Source organism: Helianthus annuus, chromosome 7, assembly GCF_002127325.2.
Source record: "Helianthus annuus cultivar XRQ/B chromosome 7, HanXRQr2.0-SUNRISE, whole genome shotgun sequence".
Taxonomy (NCBI): domain Eukaryota; kingdom Viridiplantae; phylum Streptophyta; class Magnoliopsida; order Asterales; family Asteraceae; genus Helianthus; species Helianthus annuus.
The window spans coordinates 130,005,287-130,023,779 of NC_035439.2; positions in this window are offsets into that span (position 1 = coordinate 130,005,287).

The window sequence follows — 18,493 nt, forward strand, 5'->3', positions numbered from 1 at the left end:
GTTGTGTAGCCCTTAACCTCTCTAATAACCTCTTTATATATACACACTCAAGAGGAAACCTATGCTCTGATACCACATGTTGATCAGTTCTGTTTAAACATGATGGAAAACATAAATAAATACATGTAACAGCAGATATGCCAGTAGAAAATCCAGTTAGAGAAGCCGCCATTGAGTTTGATATGATTGTCAGCTTGATCTGGTTCCTCCTTAGAGTGTAAAGTTATGATGGTGATAACCGAATCAAAGGGGAATTCGGATGGAGAGAGTGGGACGATTTTGTGATGTTATGAATAATCAAGTTGTGTAGCCCTTAACCCTTCTAATAACCTCCTTATATATACACACTCTTGAGTTATAATTCATATATCTCTAATGAAGTTATAATATGGCCTCATCAACTGTAAGTGGGCTTATCGTTTAAACACTGTAGTTTTCCATTATTTTAGTGCAACTAGAATTTTCCACGTCGCCCACTCATAACTTTTTTTGTTTCTCTTCTAACTTTATGATGTTTTATAAAATTTCGAGACTCTACGACGTGCTTATATTTAACCATGTTTTAGTGTAAGTTTCATTCAAAACATAGTTGTGCATAATATCGGAGGTCAAACGTACAAGTTGTTAAAGCTAATTCATGGTTTCATTTTTACGGGTTTGTTTTGTTATCCTATTGCACCATATTTTCGAATTTGGAGTTGCGACGTGCTTATTTTTATCAGCGTTTCAATGTGCTTCCTTTAGTTACCGTTGTGATGTGTTTTTTAATGTATATTTCGATAATTAAAAAGGAGCCATAGTAATTTCATATGATTCTCTTTGCATACTTTACTATGCCAATGTCTATAACAACCCTCAAAAACGCCCTAAAACGTTTCGTAATTGAAAAATCAAACCCGTATAACCTTATTTTCATTAAAAAAACATATAAAATATTGATTTTTGGTTGGTCGAGGGCCGCGACAAGTTTACGGGGGGTAGGTCGCGGGGCGCGACGGCCCTTTGCCTGTCGGACACTACTTTTGACACGTGTCGTGCCACGTGTCGAGCCTAGGTGCCAACCAGGAAACCCTAGCCGTAGCTAGGGTGCCCTCGCGAGGCGCGACGGGAAGGGGAGGGGGCAGTTGCGGGGCGCGACAGGCTCCGATTTCACCTACAAATTCAGCAGTTACTTGTAACACCCCGAAAACGGGTTTGGTAATCAAACCCCGTTAATACTAAAAGACGGGTAAAGTACCGTTAGCGGTAGAGGTAACCCGGTAAATATTAGGATTTAAATAAATAAACCTAATATTTAATAAAACGTGAATGAATACTTTTAAGGAAATAAGTTTATAAAAGGCCCGAGTTAACGAGACTTAAAAATAAAACGGGTTATAATTTCCCCGAACCCACCAAGTAACTAGGAATATCAACCTAGTTAAATATGTGCCTTAAAACAAAGAAGGAAACTTGGGAAATAACCCTTATTATAAAGCTACAAACTAGAGGGGCTAAAAAGGGAAGACTTGAAACTTGATTTATTAAAAATTAAACACAACACACACACAAGGTGTGTGTGTGCGTGTTCTGGTCGACCAGGAGAAAGCTCAGGAGAGCTCAAACCCTAACTTTAACAAATTGATCAAATTGAAGCCCAAATCAAGAGCCAAATCAAAGCTTGAACACAAATTCGTGATCACCAAGTCAAGGGGATCGTGAGGTATGTTGAATTTCTAACATTCGTGAAGTTGTAAAATTTTGATAATCATCCTAATCGCGAATTAGGCATGAATTAGAGAAGCTATGGCTAGATAAGTGATGTATACTTGCTTAGGAACGAAACCCTAAGTGAAAATTATACATAACATGCTATGAATTTAATGATTGAATGAATTCCCACACTAGGCTAAGTGGGTATTAGTCATACGGTGGAATTGATGATATGATTATGATCAGAATCATCATGCATGTTAAGTAATCGGGAAATACTTAGACAAATTTAAATTTTGAGTATTTGATGATAAGTGATAGTGGTAAAATTTTGATGTTGATCTTGGTAAAAATAACTAGTTATGAACTAGTTTGTAAATGTGTAAAAGTATGCCCACTAGGTGTTTGTTAAAATGCCTAAACGAAGCTAAAATGTTGAAATTCCATGTGAAGTGTGCATTTGGATATGTCGATAGATCAATTGACTTTGAGGAAGTCAAACTAACCAACGATTTAATCGAGTGATAAAGTTGACAAAAGACCCGTTAGATGGAGTAATCATAATTGATAATGACTAATCTAACCATCTTATGAATTATGATGATAGTTTGACGCTTAACGAGCTAGATGGAAGCTTGATGAGTGAGCTGGTCAAACGAATCAAGTGAGAAGAAAGGTGTATTCGGGATGCGAGGTAAGTTAAACTTACACCTTTTATTTAATATCTATTGGCTTTATAGATTTTAGAATAATCAAAAGTCACATTTGACTTATGACGTTTCGACCCAACGTGCGAGGTTCGAAACAAAAGACAATAATGATAAACCATGTTGAATGGTTAAAAAGAGCTAATAAGGTCATTTAGTCATGCAATGACTAATAAATAACGAGTTTTGAATAATTTACCTTATAAGGTAAATCAATACATTTAATAAGGGTAGAACGGCAATGTGGTCACTCGTTGACGAGTACCGTTAGTTTTGAAGGACACTTTCTGGCGTATGATATAAATGGGTCAAAATAATCAAGAAATCGAGTTATAAGTAAATTGACCGTACGGTGTAAACCGGTACAAGTCATGTAGACGAGATGATAATAAATCCATCTCGTAAAAGTAAACGGTCATATAGACCAAACGGGTCAAAAGGTGAAAATATCACCCTTTGACAATATCGGCTAGTGTTTTGTCGAGTTGCATGATTACAGGAAGGAATATCGATTGAATGTTGACATCGCTATTATTTAGCATCACTAAGGCAAGGTATCGTAACGGGTCAATACATTGATCCGAGCCAGGTTTGTGTAATGATTCAACTCATCATGTAGAAAGTGAGGTTTTCTAAGAGTTAAACAAGGTCAAAGTGGATATTTGGTTATCTTAAAGATAAACCGAATAATTCAAGTTATAATTGTAGTGTTTTAGAAACATAATGGTTTCTAAACAAGGTTATAGTTAAAAGACCAAATTTTTGGGTCAAACAAGTATCTGAAAGTCCTTCATCGTGCAAGAAGGATCAAAATTGACCAAAACGCCCTTGTAGGCTAAATTGAACAAACAACCGTTAAAGGTTGTTTGGAAACGAATTTCATGATTAGATGAATACTTAGAATAAGTATAGAAGTTGAAAGATGTAATAAGTTAGTCAAATGGTTCTAATTGAGTCTTTGCCGTAAAATAATAATCCGAGGGGTAAAACTTGGAACATATTGATATCCGAGGGGTAAAACTTGGAACATATTAAAATAATAATCCGAGGGGTAAAACTTGGAACATATTGATATCCACATTAAATCCATCACACATATAGTTGTAGTGGAAGATTACTTGATAAGAAATGTAGGAATAAGATGCTAGAAAAGAATGAAAGCGATTTCAAGCTTTAAAGTGCTTAAATACCCTTAACGGGTCAAAATAAGCATATAAGCGAAAAAGGGTTTAAATTGTGTAATAAACCGGTGATTAGAATCTAATACGGTAGATAACATTTATTGAAGAAGTGTATGTGATAAAAGGATCAAATAAACACGTTTGATGATGAAATCACGAACGGATCAAAAGTTAGTAAAAAGGGTAATAAGCCGAAGAGTTAAAGGTATGAAATTTTTATTATGTTGGATGTTGGATTTTAACTCCATTAGATGGAGAATTAAATTACGGACGCGTAGGAAAAAGAATCGGGTAAAACGGATCAATAACGAAGAAGTTATGGCCGTTTCCGTGAAATCGGGTTGAGCTGGGAATGTACAGCAACAGCTGAAGGCAACAGTCTGTGAAAACAAGGGCTAGGCGTGACGCCTAGGCCCTTGGCGTCACGCGACGCCCCTAACTCTGGAAAATTTTTAAAAATTTGTCCTTTTAACCCCTGTACTTGTTTGAACTTAATATTTGACTATCAAAACTAACTTTTAAGTTGGTTTTGATCATAGGTGATCGCCAAGAGTGCCCGGATGAAGATCAAGCGACGAGCAAGAACCGAATACGATCATGAAATAAGCTTCCGCACTATGTATCGTTATTATGTTAAACGGCGAACGTACACATGATTTGTTGTAAAATTTTAAATTGTAAAAGGTTTTAATAAACCCGTAATTTCCAATGCATATGTAATCTTAATTGCATGATTGTTTTTCGTAAATGATACGTTAAACCTTAATTTATAAGAACGGGTGTTACAAGTTGGTATCAGAGCCTTGGTTTAAGAGATTCAAGTATGGTGGGAAAACCATGCTTGGGGCTTAAACCTTATGCTCTTGACAAAGATTGGTGTTCGGTTCGAGGCTTGATCGCAAATCCGGTAAGTACATGTATATAGTAATGATTGAGTATGATTAAAGTGTTGAAGAACAACACATAGGGTTATTGTGTAATACACGATACATCAATCAAATCGATAAAGGATAGATATAGTCAATGAAATTACGTGTGTTGACACGTATAGTGAAAAAGCCTTGTATTATAATACGGGTGATTATTGATGACGACACTACTAACTTTTGTGAATGTTTTAATTGAAGGACACTCGCATCTGAAGATGACGAGAGTCGAACAAATTACGGATATGATAGAGGAACGGTCCGAGGTATGACAAGTAGAGCATATTCATCTAGGACTTAAATCGCGTAGCATTCGCAAACATGGTTAACGGCAAGAGAAGCCCGTTAGGGCAAGCATTACCAGGTGCACATTTTAAATTTAATTGCACAAGTAGTAATATGCAACAAACACGTAAGTAATGACGGTTGCATCTATATATGATAGAACTTGGAAAACCTGATTTCCAAGAGAAGTTTAATAGAAAATGTGTTATTCACGATGATGAATAACAAATGAATAACTAGATTTGTTCATATGGAAACTTGGATTGGGGTAATTATCCAAGTGGAAAACTCTCAATTTAATGCTATTGAGAAAAGTAGCAATCACATTAACAAATGTGATTATATATATTAGTTTGATAAAAAGGAAAAACATTATATATGTTCATGAATGAAACATGTAAATCAAATAACTGTTAAAGAGTAACTGAATAAATGGTTGCCAATGAAAGTCAAGAATATAGAAAGATTAGAGGCGTCACTTACATGGGGTGTAGTGCGGAAATTATGAAAAGGTCATGTGTGTCATGTGTTGATCGCTTACTCTGGCCAAGTAAGTAGTGAACACATGATGTCATGAACTTTTTATGATGGACATGCTTGCATTCGATGTAGTAGGGACGGGGTGAATGGGACAAACTAAAAAGTACCCAAATTAAACAAATGAACAAAATAGTTGATAATAATGTAAACGCACGGCCGGGTGACGGAAGCGTATTACATTAGAATAATGAGCCTGAGAGAAGGGACAAGGATAAATGTAAATGATGATACAAATGAATGATCAAAAGAAAATTCATGGAAATAAGTCATCTTGGACGAAAAGGCCATGGTAAACAAAATGGGCAAGTAAAACCAAAGTATAGGTGATCCGTCGGGTCATAAAAACAAAGGTGTTGCCCACACGAAAAAGATAATCAAGGTTGTTAACTTTAGTTGTAGTAAAGCAAGGATAACGATGATAATCGTCACTCATAATTAATAAGGCCGCCAATGGTGGTCACGTAAAGAATAAAAGACATGGTCAAATGAAAGCGACGGATTTCGCTAAGATGACCAAGTAAATCAAAACGAAGTCTTAATGCATACCGGAAGGGGTGCAATGATAATGATTACGGTAAAATACCCGATGAATGGGTAGGATATGGAAAGAATGCGTAAACCAAGAGACATGAACGCGAAATAGAAAGTCAAAAGACTCGGAATATGAGTCATGACTAAAAGACAATGAGAATTTGCAAACAGAAATGTTAATAACTACGCTCAACTATTTTAAAGTTGAACGGGTCGAATAAAGAATGGAGTTTGATGTTCACAATTGATGAAATTTCACAAGAACAAGTCAAACGAGATAAATAAGGTATAAAAACTTGGTAGTGCAAGTGCAAACTGAATAATGGAAGTGCGAAACATTAATGAATCTACGTGATGGGTCATAAAGGAATATATATAGGAAAAATGTAAACTAGCGAAACAAAAATGTTAAAAACAATAAGATAGAAGGACCCGGGTAATGGGTTGTAAAGGAGTATAAGTATGAACCGGGTAACGGTAAGCGTAGGACAAACCGACGTGTAAATGACGTTAGAAGTCGTAAAGTCGGAAGGATAGTCCGAAAGTAAACAAATGAAACCTTAGACTACGGTCAAGGTCAACTAAAGTTCAAAAGCAAAATTAAATGATTCCAAACATAACAAAGGATGCTTTAAAGCTATATATGTATAAATAGACAACTGAATAAAGACTCGAATAAAAGATGATCTACGAGATCATCATAACCTACGGGGTTAAACGTAGTGATAAGGTCTACGGGAACAAGAAGACCTTTGGGTCACAGATAGAAAGAAAAGAATTTTCAGGGTTTCACCTTAAAAAGGTAAAAAGGTGAAAATCTAAAGAAATAGCCTACGAGGCTAAGTGAAAGAACCTACGGGTCAATAGTATAAGACGAGGAAACTGGTTGTAACTACCGGTGTAAAATAATAACGGGAGATAACGTTCGGATAAAGGTGATGGGTTTCGCTAAGTTAAGTAAATGGGTTAAAAGCGAAGAGATCATAAAAGGTCGGGTGGGCAATAAGATATACCCTAATGACGGGGAGTATAATGACGGCGACAAATCAGTCTGGCCGGTAAAACCCTTCAAAGTCGGAGTAGTGTTACGACTCATCACTTATATAAAGCGCCTGTTGAAATAAGACTAACTTGAAGTAAACATAATGAAAATAAATATAACCGAGCGATCAGATGGCAACTCGGTCAATTAAATGACAAGAATAAGAAATACAAAGTGAAAGTATCGGCCTGTGATGCCATACACATAAAAGGCGTATACGCTTTGAAACCAAAAGCACATTATCATACTTTCCTGGTGGGATTATTATGTGCGAGCAATGCTTAAGTGATCACCAAAGCTAAGGTTCGGATGATCTAAACTAGTAAAGTACGTAAGAAAGGTTTCGGGGATGAAACCTCTTTAAGGGGGGTAGACTTGTAACACCCCAAAAACGGGTTTGGTAATCAAACCCCGTTAATACTAAAAGACGGGTAAAGTACCGTTAGCGGTAGAGGTAACCCGGTAAATATTAGGATTTAAATAGATAAACCTAATATTTAATAAAACGTGAATGAATACTTTTAAGGAAATAAGTTTATAAAAGGCCCGATTTAACGGGACTTAAAAATAAAACGGGTTATACTTTCCCCGAACCCAAGTAACTAGGAATATCAACCTAGTTAAATATGTGCCTTAAAACAAAGAAGGAAACTTGGGAAACAACCCTTATTATAAAGCTACAAACTAGAGGGGCTAAAAAGGGAAGAATTGAAACTTGATTTATTAAAATTAAACACAACACATACACTGTGTGTGTGTGCGTGTTCTGGTCGACCAGGAGAAAGCTCAGGAGAGCTCAAACCCTAACTTTAACAAATTGATCAAATTGAAGCCCAAATCAAGAGCCAAATCAAAGCATGAACACAAATTCGTGATCACCAAGCCAAGGGGATCGTGAGGTATGTTGAATTTCTAACATTCGTGAAGTTGTAAAAATTTGATAATCATCCTAATCGCGAATTAGGCATGAATTAGAGAAGCTGTGGCTAGATAAGTGATGTATACTTGCTTAGGAACGAAACCCTAAGTGAAAATTATACATAACATGCTATGAATTGAATGATTGAAAAAATTCCCACACTAGGCTAAGTGGGTATTAGTCATAAGGTGGAATTGATGATATGATTATGATTAGAATCATCATGCATGTTAAGTAATCGGCAAATACTTAGACAAATTTCAATTTTGAGTATTTGATCATAAGTGATAGTGGTAAAATTTTGATGTTGATCTTGGTAAAAATAACTAGTTATGAACTAGTTTGTAAATGTGTAAAAGTATGCCCACTAGGTGTTTGTTAAAATGCCTAAACGAAGCTAAAATGTTGAAATTCCATGTGAAGTGTGCATTTGGATATGTCGATAGATCAATTGACTTTTAGGAAGTCAAACTAACCAACGATTTAATCGAGTGATAAAGTTGACAAAAGACCCGTTAGATGGAGTAGTCATAATTGATAATGACTAATCTAACCATCTTATGAATTATGATGATAGTTTGACGCTTAACGAGCTAGATGGAAGCTTGATGAGTGAGCGGGTCAAACGAATCAAGTGAGAAGAAAGACGTATTCGGGATGCGAGGTAAGTTAAAACTTACACCTTTTATTTAATATCTATTGGCTTTATAGATTTTAGAATAATCAAAAGTCACATTTGACTTATGACGTTTCGACCCAACGTGCGAGGTTTGAAACAAAAGACAATAATGATAAACCATGTTGAATGGTTAAAAAGAGCTAATAAGGTCATTTAGTCATGCAATGACTAATAAATAACGAGTTTTGAATAATTTACCTTATAAGGTAAATCAATACATTTAATAAGGGTAGAACGGCAATGTGGTCACTCGTTGACGATAACCGTTAGTTTTGAAGGACACTTTATGGCGTATGATATAAATGGGTCAAAATAATCAAGAAATAGAGTTATAAGTAAATTGACCGTACGGTGTAAACCGGTACAAGTCATGTAGACGGGATGATAATAAATCCATCTCATAAAAGTAAACGGTGATATCGACCAAACGGGTCAAAAGGTGAAAATATCACCCTTTGACAATATCGGATAATGTTTTGTCGAGTTGCATGATTACAGGAAGGAATATCGATTGAATGTTGACATTGCTATTATTTAGCGTCACTAAGGCAAGGTATCGTAACGGGTCAATACATTGATCCGAGCCAGGTTTGTGTAATGATTCAACTCATCATGTAGAAAGTGAGGTTTTCTAAGAGTTAAATAAGGTCAAAGTGGATATTTGGTTATCTTAAAGATAAACCGAATAATTCAAGTTATAATTGTAGTGTTTTAGAAACATAATGGTTTCTAAACAATGTTATAGTTAAAAGACCAAATTTTTGGGTCAAACAAGTATCTGAAAGTCCTTCATCGTGCAAGAAGGATCAAAATTGACCAAAACGCCCTTGTAGGCTAAATTGAACAAACCACCCTTAAAGGTTGTTTGGAAACAAATTTCTTGATTAGATGAATACTTAGAATAAGTATAGAAGTTGAAAGATGTAATAAGTTAGTCAAATGGCTCTAATTGAGTCTTTGCCGTAAAATAATAATCCGAGGGGTAAAACTTGGAACATATTGATATCCACATTAAATCCATCACACATATAGTTGTAGTGGAAGATTACTTGATAAGAAATGTAGGAATAAGATGCTAGAAAAGAATGAAAGCGATTTCAAGCTTTAAAGTGCTTAAATACCCTTAACGGGTCAAAATAAGCATATAAGCGAAAAAGGGTTTACATTGTGTAATAAACCGATGATTAGAATCTAATACGGTAGATAACATTTATTGAAGAAGTGTATGTGATAAAAGGATCAAATAAACACGTTTGATGATGAAATCACGAACGGGTCAAAAGTTGGTAAAAAGGGTAATAAGCCGAAGAGTTAAAGGTCTGAAATTTTTATTATGTTGGATGTTGGATTTTAACTCCATAAGATGGAGAATTAAATTACGGACGCGTAGGAAAAAGAATCGGGTAAAACGGATCAATAAGAAAGAAGTTATGGCCGTTTCCGTGAAATCGGGTTGAGCTGGGAATGTACAGCAACAGCTGAAGGCAACAGTCTGTGAAAACAAGGGCTAGGCGTGACGCCTAGGCCCTTGGCGTCACGCGACGCCCCTAACTCCGGAAAATTTTTAAAAATTTTTCCTTTTAACCCCTGTACTTGTTTGAACTTAATATTTGACTCAAAACTAACTTTTAAGTTGGTTTTGATCATAGGTGATCGTCAAGAGTGCCCGGATGAAGATCAAACGACGAGCAAGAACCGAACACGATCATGAAATAAGCTTCCGCACTATGTATCGTTATTATGTTAAACGGCGAACGTACACATGATATGTTGTAAAATTTTAAATTGTAAAAGGTTTTAATAAACCCGTAGTTTCCAATGCATATGTAATCTTAATTGCATGATTGTTTTTCGCAAATGATACGTTAAACCTTAATTTATAAGAACGGGTGTTACATTACTGCACTTTCAAATCTCGTTCAATTCTTTTCTTCTCTCAAGCCATATAACACGGAAATTAAAGCTAAAATACCCCCTAAATCACGAAGCTCTGCCCCGTTGTAAGTATTTTAACCCCTGATCACTAATTCGATACCCTGTCCGATTGATCTGGAACCCAGCAATTGATGCCAAAGCACTGCCTGTTTAGGGCTATGCTATGTAAACTAAGTTGAGGTTCTGTCTCGTGATGTATTGATAAGTTAAATTTGGCTTATTATACTAACACGCGTGCGTTGTATTTTTTTAATAGGAACTCAAGAAACTAATCAGAAAATATTTCCATGAAGCTTGTAGAAAAACTTAAGGTTACAATGTTAGTCATTCTTCTTTTCATCAACTTAATTTACAAAACCTTAAATATTTTTCAGTTATAGTTACAGGGATTAAGTCTTTGTAATCTATAATTATTGCTGGTAGTTGGGGTTTTGTATACATTACTAGTCCACAGTCACCACGGGTGTGACAGGAACCGTTACTGTTGGGTGACAGGTACCAAAGTAGTATGACCACAAGCACAGAGGAATGTCCCCAGTCGCATACTGTGTTGAATAATTAATAGAAATATACACCGTAATTCCCCTTAATACTGTAAAGTTATAACAATGTATCTTTTTATACAAATAGAATGAACTCGCCAGTATTTTTTGCTGATAAAATATTTTTAAAATGCGTTTCAGGTAACTTGATGTGAAGCTACTAGAAGCCAGCTATGGAGCACTGAAGGCTTAAATAAAGTGGCTAAGAATTACCTGAATAACAGAAGAAGTTATATTTTCAGCAAACTAGGGTTTATTCCTATAAAGATATTATAAATGAAATATGGATTTCATCCCATTTGTTTAATACAAAAAGTTTGGTGTTTTGCAAACTCTGAAATTATTTCCTAACTATGATCCTAATATTTTAATTCCACTGCAAATTTAATAAATACTGATACCACCGACTCGTGTTCTTGGCACTCGCTCCCGGGGTGGGGTCAGTGGTTGCCACAATGTCACCACCACCTCATTTTTATATACAAGTATAGTCAATGTGCTTGGGAGCTAGGGAACATGTGTTCTACACTATATAAGTATATATATATCAGAAATATTATATCCTTAAGCATTATCATGTCACGATAAAAGAGCACGATGACACGTTTTTTGAACTTCTTGGTTAACATGTCGCGATTTTACACTAATTGGTGCTTGGCTGCTTGCACACTTTCTTGACAAAGACAATTTAGATCATGTATGTGTAGAATACGATGTGCAAACCACGTTATGCGTACATACATACACTTTATATGTGTAGCAATTGTTAATTTGTATTATTTTTCCTTATTGATGACCCAGTCATGAAAGCAGTTAGATAAAAACTAAAGAGTCAAAGTTTTAGGCTGACATAAAAACAATAATACCTACCTTTCGTACCTTTTTTCTATTTCTTTAACGTTATATGTTTGTGAACGAGGGAAATTAGAAACAAAGTGTACCCGATTTTTTTGTAGAATCATTTTTAAGTATATAGATAAGAGCATTTGCACAAGTTTTTTTGAGTATCCTTTTAGTTCATGTGGAGTAGAGGGAAGAGATGTTGATGTGGAGGATAATGTGAGGAGTGACGTTTTTATGCTGAAAAAGCCCAAGAAAAACCTTTTTGAAAGGGCAGAGAGCATGGTCGTTTTGGAGTCGTTTTTGGCAATGAGAGGGTAAGGTACGGACAAGGGTCAGGTGGATGCATTTTTGGAGTTTTACCATTGTGGATGCTCTAAGCATTTATAAGTAGTGTTTTAAAAATATTGCGAGGGAGAGATAGTGTCGATTCTTCAAATGTATAACTGTATCATGTATCACAATTAAAATTATACTATATGTATAACTACTTATATTGTTCTTCTCTGCTTATCATTAATGACGTATTATATGATTTTTAAATTATTTTTTATTGAATGACCAAGGGATCGTAGCACAATGATACCAATGTATTTAAGTGGTGATATCTATCCCTCTCAAGCGGTGAGGGTTGAAGTCCCGTTATGGGCAAACATGGTGTAATTTAGGAGAAGATTTAGTTGTGCATGTTAGTTTGCCATAAGAAGATTAGAGTTAATTACGCAGATAGTCTTTGTAGTTTAGGAAGAGTAACACTTTTGAGGACAAATGTTTAGAGTAATATGTTCAAATTCTATGGTTTCAATTTTACAACATATTTGAGCATTAACCGTAGTTGAATTTTCCGTTAAGCTTAAGTAAAATGACCAAATTAAACCCTTTTAATAAAAGAAAATTACAAGCACCATTCATGTCAAAGACTGAAAATTAAAATAAAAGGTTCATTTAAGTATATTTCTTAAATTAAAAATAAATAAATAAGAAAAAGAACTGAACCCCCCTCATGAATCAGTCCTTGTTAACTACTCTGACGACCCTTCAAATCGTTGGCCGCAAGCTCTTTTTGTGAACCAACCCCAAGCCGAGCCATCTCCACCCTAGAACTTCGATTACAACTCCCAAAATTTCGATTACGAGTCCAAGAACTTGTTTTTTTCTAGTGATCAGACAAACATCACACATATCACCATTCTTCACCACCAAATACCAATATAGATGGTGTTTAAGAACCAGAAACAAGTCATCTTGGCCTAACTCCTTCTACATTGGTAGCATGAATGAAAACCCTAGTACTCAAAGATGTTACTTTTGGTAAACCAAAGGAACTATCTGCATAATTAACTCAAAATGTTATATATTGAATGAGTATATTAATATAACACATGTTGCATTTATATATATATTTGTAATTCGCTTGTGGTCTTTGGTATTAGCAGTAATGTCAATAAGTCCGTCTGATTAGACTTTAGACATCGCGTTTGAACAAAAACAAGAATGTTGGAAGCACTTGTACTCGAGAAGGTTTGGACTTTGAAGTAAAACATTTACCGTCACAATATAAAATAAAGGTATTTGACTAATACGTTCCTCAAGGTACTTATATAATCTACAAGACGTAATTATTTGACTCACAATTCTATTCATTAACAATCACGTACTAAAATATTATAAATAGCCATTGCTCATAAGTCAGTTTTAATATTTGTATTTATTAACAGTTTTAAACAATATCTCAATATCTTAACTCGATTAATAATTGTTATATATTGCTTTTTTATTCCCTCTCGTAATAGGGTTGTTCATGAGCCGAGCCGAACCGAGCGGACCTTTGCTCGTGCTTGGTTTTTTTACAAACCGAACCAAGCGGAGCGGCTCATTTAAAAACGAGCCTCAAATCAAGCGAGCATTTTTCGAGCAGTAAAAATTCCGAGCGAGCGTCGAGCGAAGTTCAAGCGATTTGGACAACCATGTCGCCCGATTTAAACTTGTTGAGAGAGATAGTGACAATGTTGGGTCTCAATTTTTTATGTCTTTAAAACATGCACATTTCATGGCACTGTATTTTCCTTATGAATAACAATGTTGTGGCCTGCGAGGCGATGATCGTATTGCATGAACAATTACATTGGGAGCAGGAGACGATCGACTTAGGGTAACGACATGAAACATTGAGGTGATGAACAGATTGTCATTTATCGGTTTAGGGTTTAACTTTTAGTTTTGATATTAATTTTTTTATTGGCGTAGTTGGGCTAGTACGTAAAGATATAGTTGTAAATTTTTATATAGTTGACCGAAATCTAATAAAGTGGTACATATAAAACTATAAATTTAATTTATATTTAAGTATATAAGTATGTGTAAGTGTGTATATATATAGGTGTGTGTGTGTGTACATATAGTTATAATTTATTTTTATGTATATACATGTTTATATATGTAGGGGATGGTTCAAATGAAAACCACTTTTATTGTGAAAACTCGAAAACTAACTAAAAAAAGCCTAAAAAACACATAAAAATTATTTTTTTTTTTCAATTTTTTTTATAAAAATCGCTGGTTTTTATATATGAAAAAAAAAAATTTCAAAAAAAAAAAAAGTTTTTTTTTGTAACACACATGTGTAGTATTTGTAGTATTACACATGTGCATTACACAATTTTTTTTTTTGAAAATTTTTTTATATAAAAAAACCTGCGAAAATTATTATGCAAAAAAAAAAAAAATTGGTATATTTTTTTGGCTTTTTTAATTAGTTTTCGAGTTTTCATAATAACTAGTGGTTTTCATTTGAACCTTCCCCTATATATGTATGTGTATATGTATATATATATACTCATTAAATCAATAATTCGAGTCGAACCGAGCCGAGCGGACATTTGCTCATGCTTTGCTCATTTACAAACCGAACCGAGTAGAGCGGTTCGTTTACAACCGAGCGTCAAATCGAACGAGCATTTTCTGAGCAATTTCCAAACGAGCGTCGAGCGAGCGATTTGAACGGCCCTACTCTCATTGTTGAAATATTCTTTTAAAAATACCTTGAGGTAAATTTTATATTTAATTCTTATACATTCATTTATTTTGGTGTCACATATCATTCAACTGAATCAGTTTGGAACGTTTGTTCAAAAGTTATTCACACTTGTGTTTTAAAAACGTGAAAACCATCTAAACATGCATATCACCTATCATACATGATAATTGACTGTGTTAAATCTAAAGATTTTATAAAACCTTTTACAATTAATCAAAAAATGTTAAGTTGTACAAATCGGTTGTCAGCAGAGCGAGAATGCCTTACCAACGGTAGTCCAAGGGCACCCAAATACCTTGGCAGAGGTCCAACTAGCATGGCTAAGGGAGAGTCGGCCTTTACACGTCTTCTAGGGCAACATACCTGCCCTAAAACAAAATTAAAATTACCTATTCATTGTGTGATTTTTTCCTACACTAGCTTAAAATATAACTCTTAGTCAACTGTAATTGCTAATTCATTATCAACAAACGTCATTTGTAGATCACTATTATGTTAAACCCTGTTAGTTCATATGTGTTATTTAGTTTTCTTAGTGGTCATATATCCTAACATGTTGAATATATAATTTAATTATATCCTAAATAAGCAATAGCGACGAGGCAATACTGGCGACAGCTTTAGCGACGATAAGTCGCTGCTATTGCCTATTTCTAGCTTTAGCGACGACTTTTGCTAGTGTTAGCGACGATTTTTGTCGCCGCTAAAGCTGAATTTTATTTTAGTGAAATGCTATGTGAAGGTATCATTGTTTTCCTTCTTAAGTTAGAGATGAATAAAACAAAATTATATTAGGGACTCCTCTCATGTTTTGGGGCGAGTTTTAATAATCTTCATCTCATATTAATTTGTACATTCATATTTCATACCATATCTCATACGTACTTGTTACTTAATACTTAATAAGGTTCGCTCTTTACATCCTTGATTAATCAATTTAATGTCTCAAATTAACCCCACCATCAACATACTTTAGAACCCAAAAAGTCTTTCTCTAATTCGGTAATCATATTATGCAAAATCAATCCCACATCCTTTACTATTTCTCACAAAATCCTCACTTTCAATTTCTACAAAAACACACTCTAATCCACGGATTCAAGGTTACAATAAATCTAGGGCTCGTATCTTGTTTCAAAGATACGACATATGGTATGAAATAAGGTTATATCTAATAATAGGATTTTGGTTAACATGTCGTGATTCAACGCCTACCCAAATTCCAAGTTAATAAAGATATTGTGTGTGTCGGTTGTCGGTATGGGAAGGCACATCAATTTCCTTATGAAAGCTCACCACATAGAAGCCATGCCCCATTAGAATTGATTCTTTTTTTTTAACACCAAATTTCTTTTAATCCATGTTATCTATGGGACTTGAAACCAAGACCTTCCCTTCTCAAACTCAGAAGTTTTTGGACCAGTGAAGCATGCTTCAAATCGTGGGAAGAAGTACATGGTGACTTTCATTAATGATTTTTAAAGATACATGTGGGTAGATTTTATGAAGAACAAGTCTAAAGTATTTGAAAATTTCAAAAGTTTTAAAGAAAAAGCGGAACGGATGGCAGAACAATCAATTATGTGCCTAAGAACAGACGGTGCAGGTGAGTATCTGTCTACAGCGTTTGATAAATATTTGAAGGAAAACAAGATTCAAAGACAATTAACTTGTCTAAATATGCCTCAACAAAATGGTGTCTTAGAAAGGAAGAACCGTCATCTCGTTGAAACTTGTAGGAGTATAATACATGCAAAGAACATTCCAAATCTGTTTTGGGTAGAAGGTATGAGAAATGCAACATACGTTATATATCGAATTCCCCCACAATCACAAGATAATAGATCTCCGATTGAAAAGCTAACTGGAGTCAAGCCAAATATGAGTCATTTGAGAGTATTCGGCTTAGTATGTTATGTATTCGTACCAAACCATTTACGACACAAGACGAAAAAGAAGGCCCTATAGTGTGTTTTTATTCGGTATAAACAATAGCGTAAGAGATAGATATGTTGTAATCCAGTAACAAACAAGTGTTATATCTCGAGAAGCGTTGTGTTCGATGAAAATTTCTCTTGGCAGTCCGAAAATAAGGAAACATTTCTTGATAGGGAAGAGCTAAAAAAGTTGAATTCAACAGATGTAACCTTAACTCTTGAAGACAGTGAACTATTAGTAGAAGGGCCAACAGAAACCCTTTAGAAGCAAGTAGCTCTGGAAGTCAGGTTTGGCAAACATGGATCCACGAACCAAGAAGCACGAAACCGAACGCAAAACCGAGAAGATCTACTAGAGTAAGAAAACCTAATCTGAAGTACATGGTGAATTTAGCAACAGTTGAACTAGAAGAACTTGAACCTGAAAATTATACCGAACCTTGTCAGAACTCAGAAACGAGAATGGGTTGTTGCCACACAAGAGGAAATTAACTCCATGCACCGTAATTAAACCTGGTCCTTTGTTTCAAAACCAGCCGATGTCAAGCCATTTATGTGTAAGTGGGTTTTTAATCTTAAGCACAAGGCAGATGGTTTGATAGACATGCATAAAACTCGCTTAGTAACTTAGGGTTTTTCGTAACAATACAAAGTGGATTATGAAGATACTTTCAGTCCCAAAGCAAAATTAACCACAATTCGTGTGGTGATAGCAGTGGTCGCGAGTAAGTAATGGATGTTACACTAGATGGATGTAAGTAGCGCTTTACTATATAGTGATTAGAACATGTTTTTCAAATGGAGCAGCTACAAGGGTTCGAAAGTAAAGAGTATATAGGTCATGTGTGTAAGTTAAGAAAAGCAATATGTAGCCTTAAGCAATCCCCTAGGGAATGGTTTGTGAAAATTGGAGAGTTTCTTCAATACAATAGCTTTGTTATGTCAAAGGCTGATGCAAGTTTGTTCACAAAAAAATGACTAATTTATTTATCAATGCCCGAAATTTGATTGTTCAAGAACCCTAGAATCAGAACATTATGAGTTCGAATTCATTTGGCCTTCTATCACAGAAATGGGTAGTAGGATTTTGTAGTGCATGAAAAATAAAATAGATTAGACTCAAGAATTACCTAAGTCCGTTGAGAAATGAAGGAGAAATCTTTGAAACAAGATACGAGCCCTAGATTTATTATAGCCTTGAATCCGTGGATTAGAGTGTGTTTTTGTAGAAATTGAAAGTGAGGATTTTTTGAGAAACGGTAAAGGATGTGGGATTGATTTTGCATAATATGGTTACCGAATTAGAGAAAGACTTTTTGGGTTCTAAAGTATGTTAATGGTGGGGTTAATTTGAGACATTAAATTGATTAATCAAGGGTGTAAAGAACCAATTAAAAGGTGAGTAATTGTTCTCCATTATTGAAAAAATGAATGGGATCAAATAGAAAGCCAAACATTGTGTTAACGGGTCATGGCAGTCTGGTCGGGTCTTTGGGTTCGCGAAATGAGTTCTGTGCAGGGGGTGGTTCAGGTGAGATGTCGTTTAGGGTGGTTCGGGCTACAGACATAAGACCATGCGTAGTGGTTTGAGTAATAATGCCCCCACCCTTGAGCATTTTTGCCACGTGGCAGTCCAGTCAGCAAAGGGGCATTATTGTGCGTTTTTACAAAATAGGCGTAGTAGGATAATGCCCAATAAT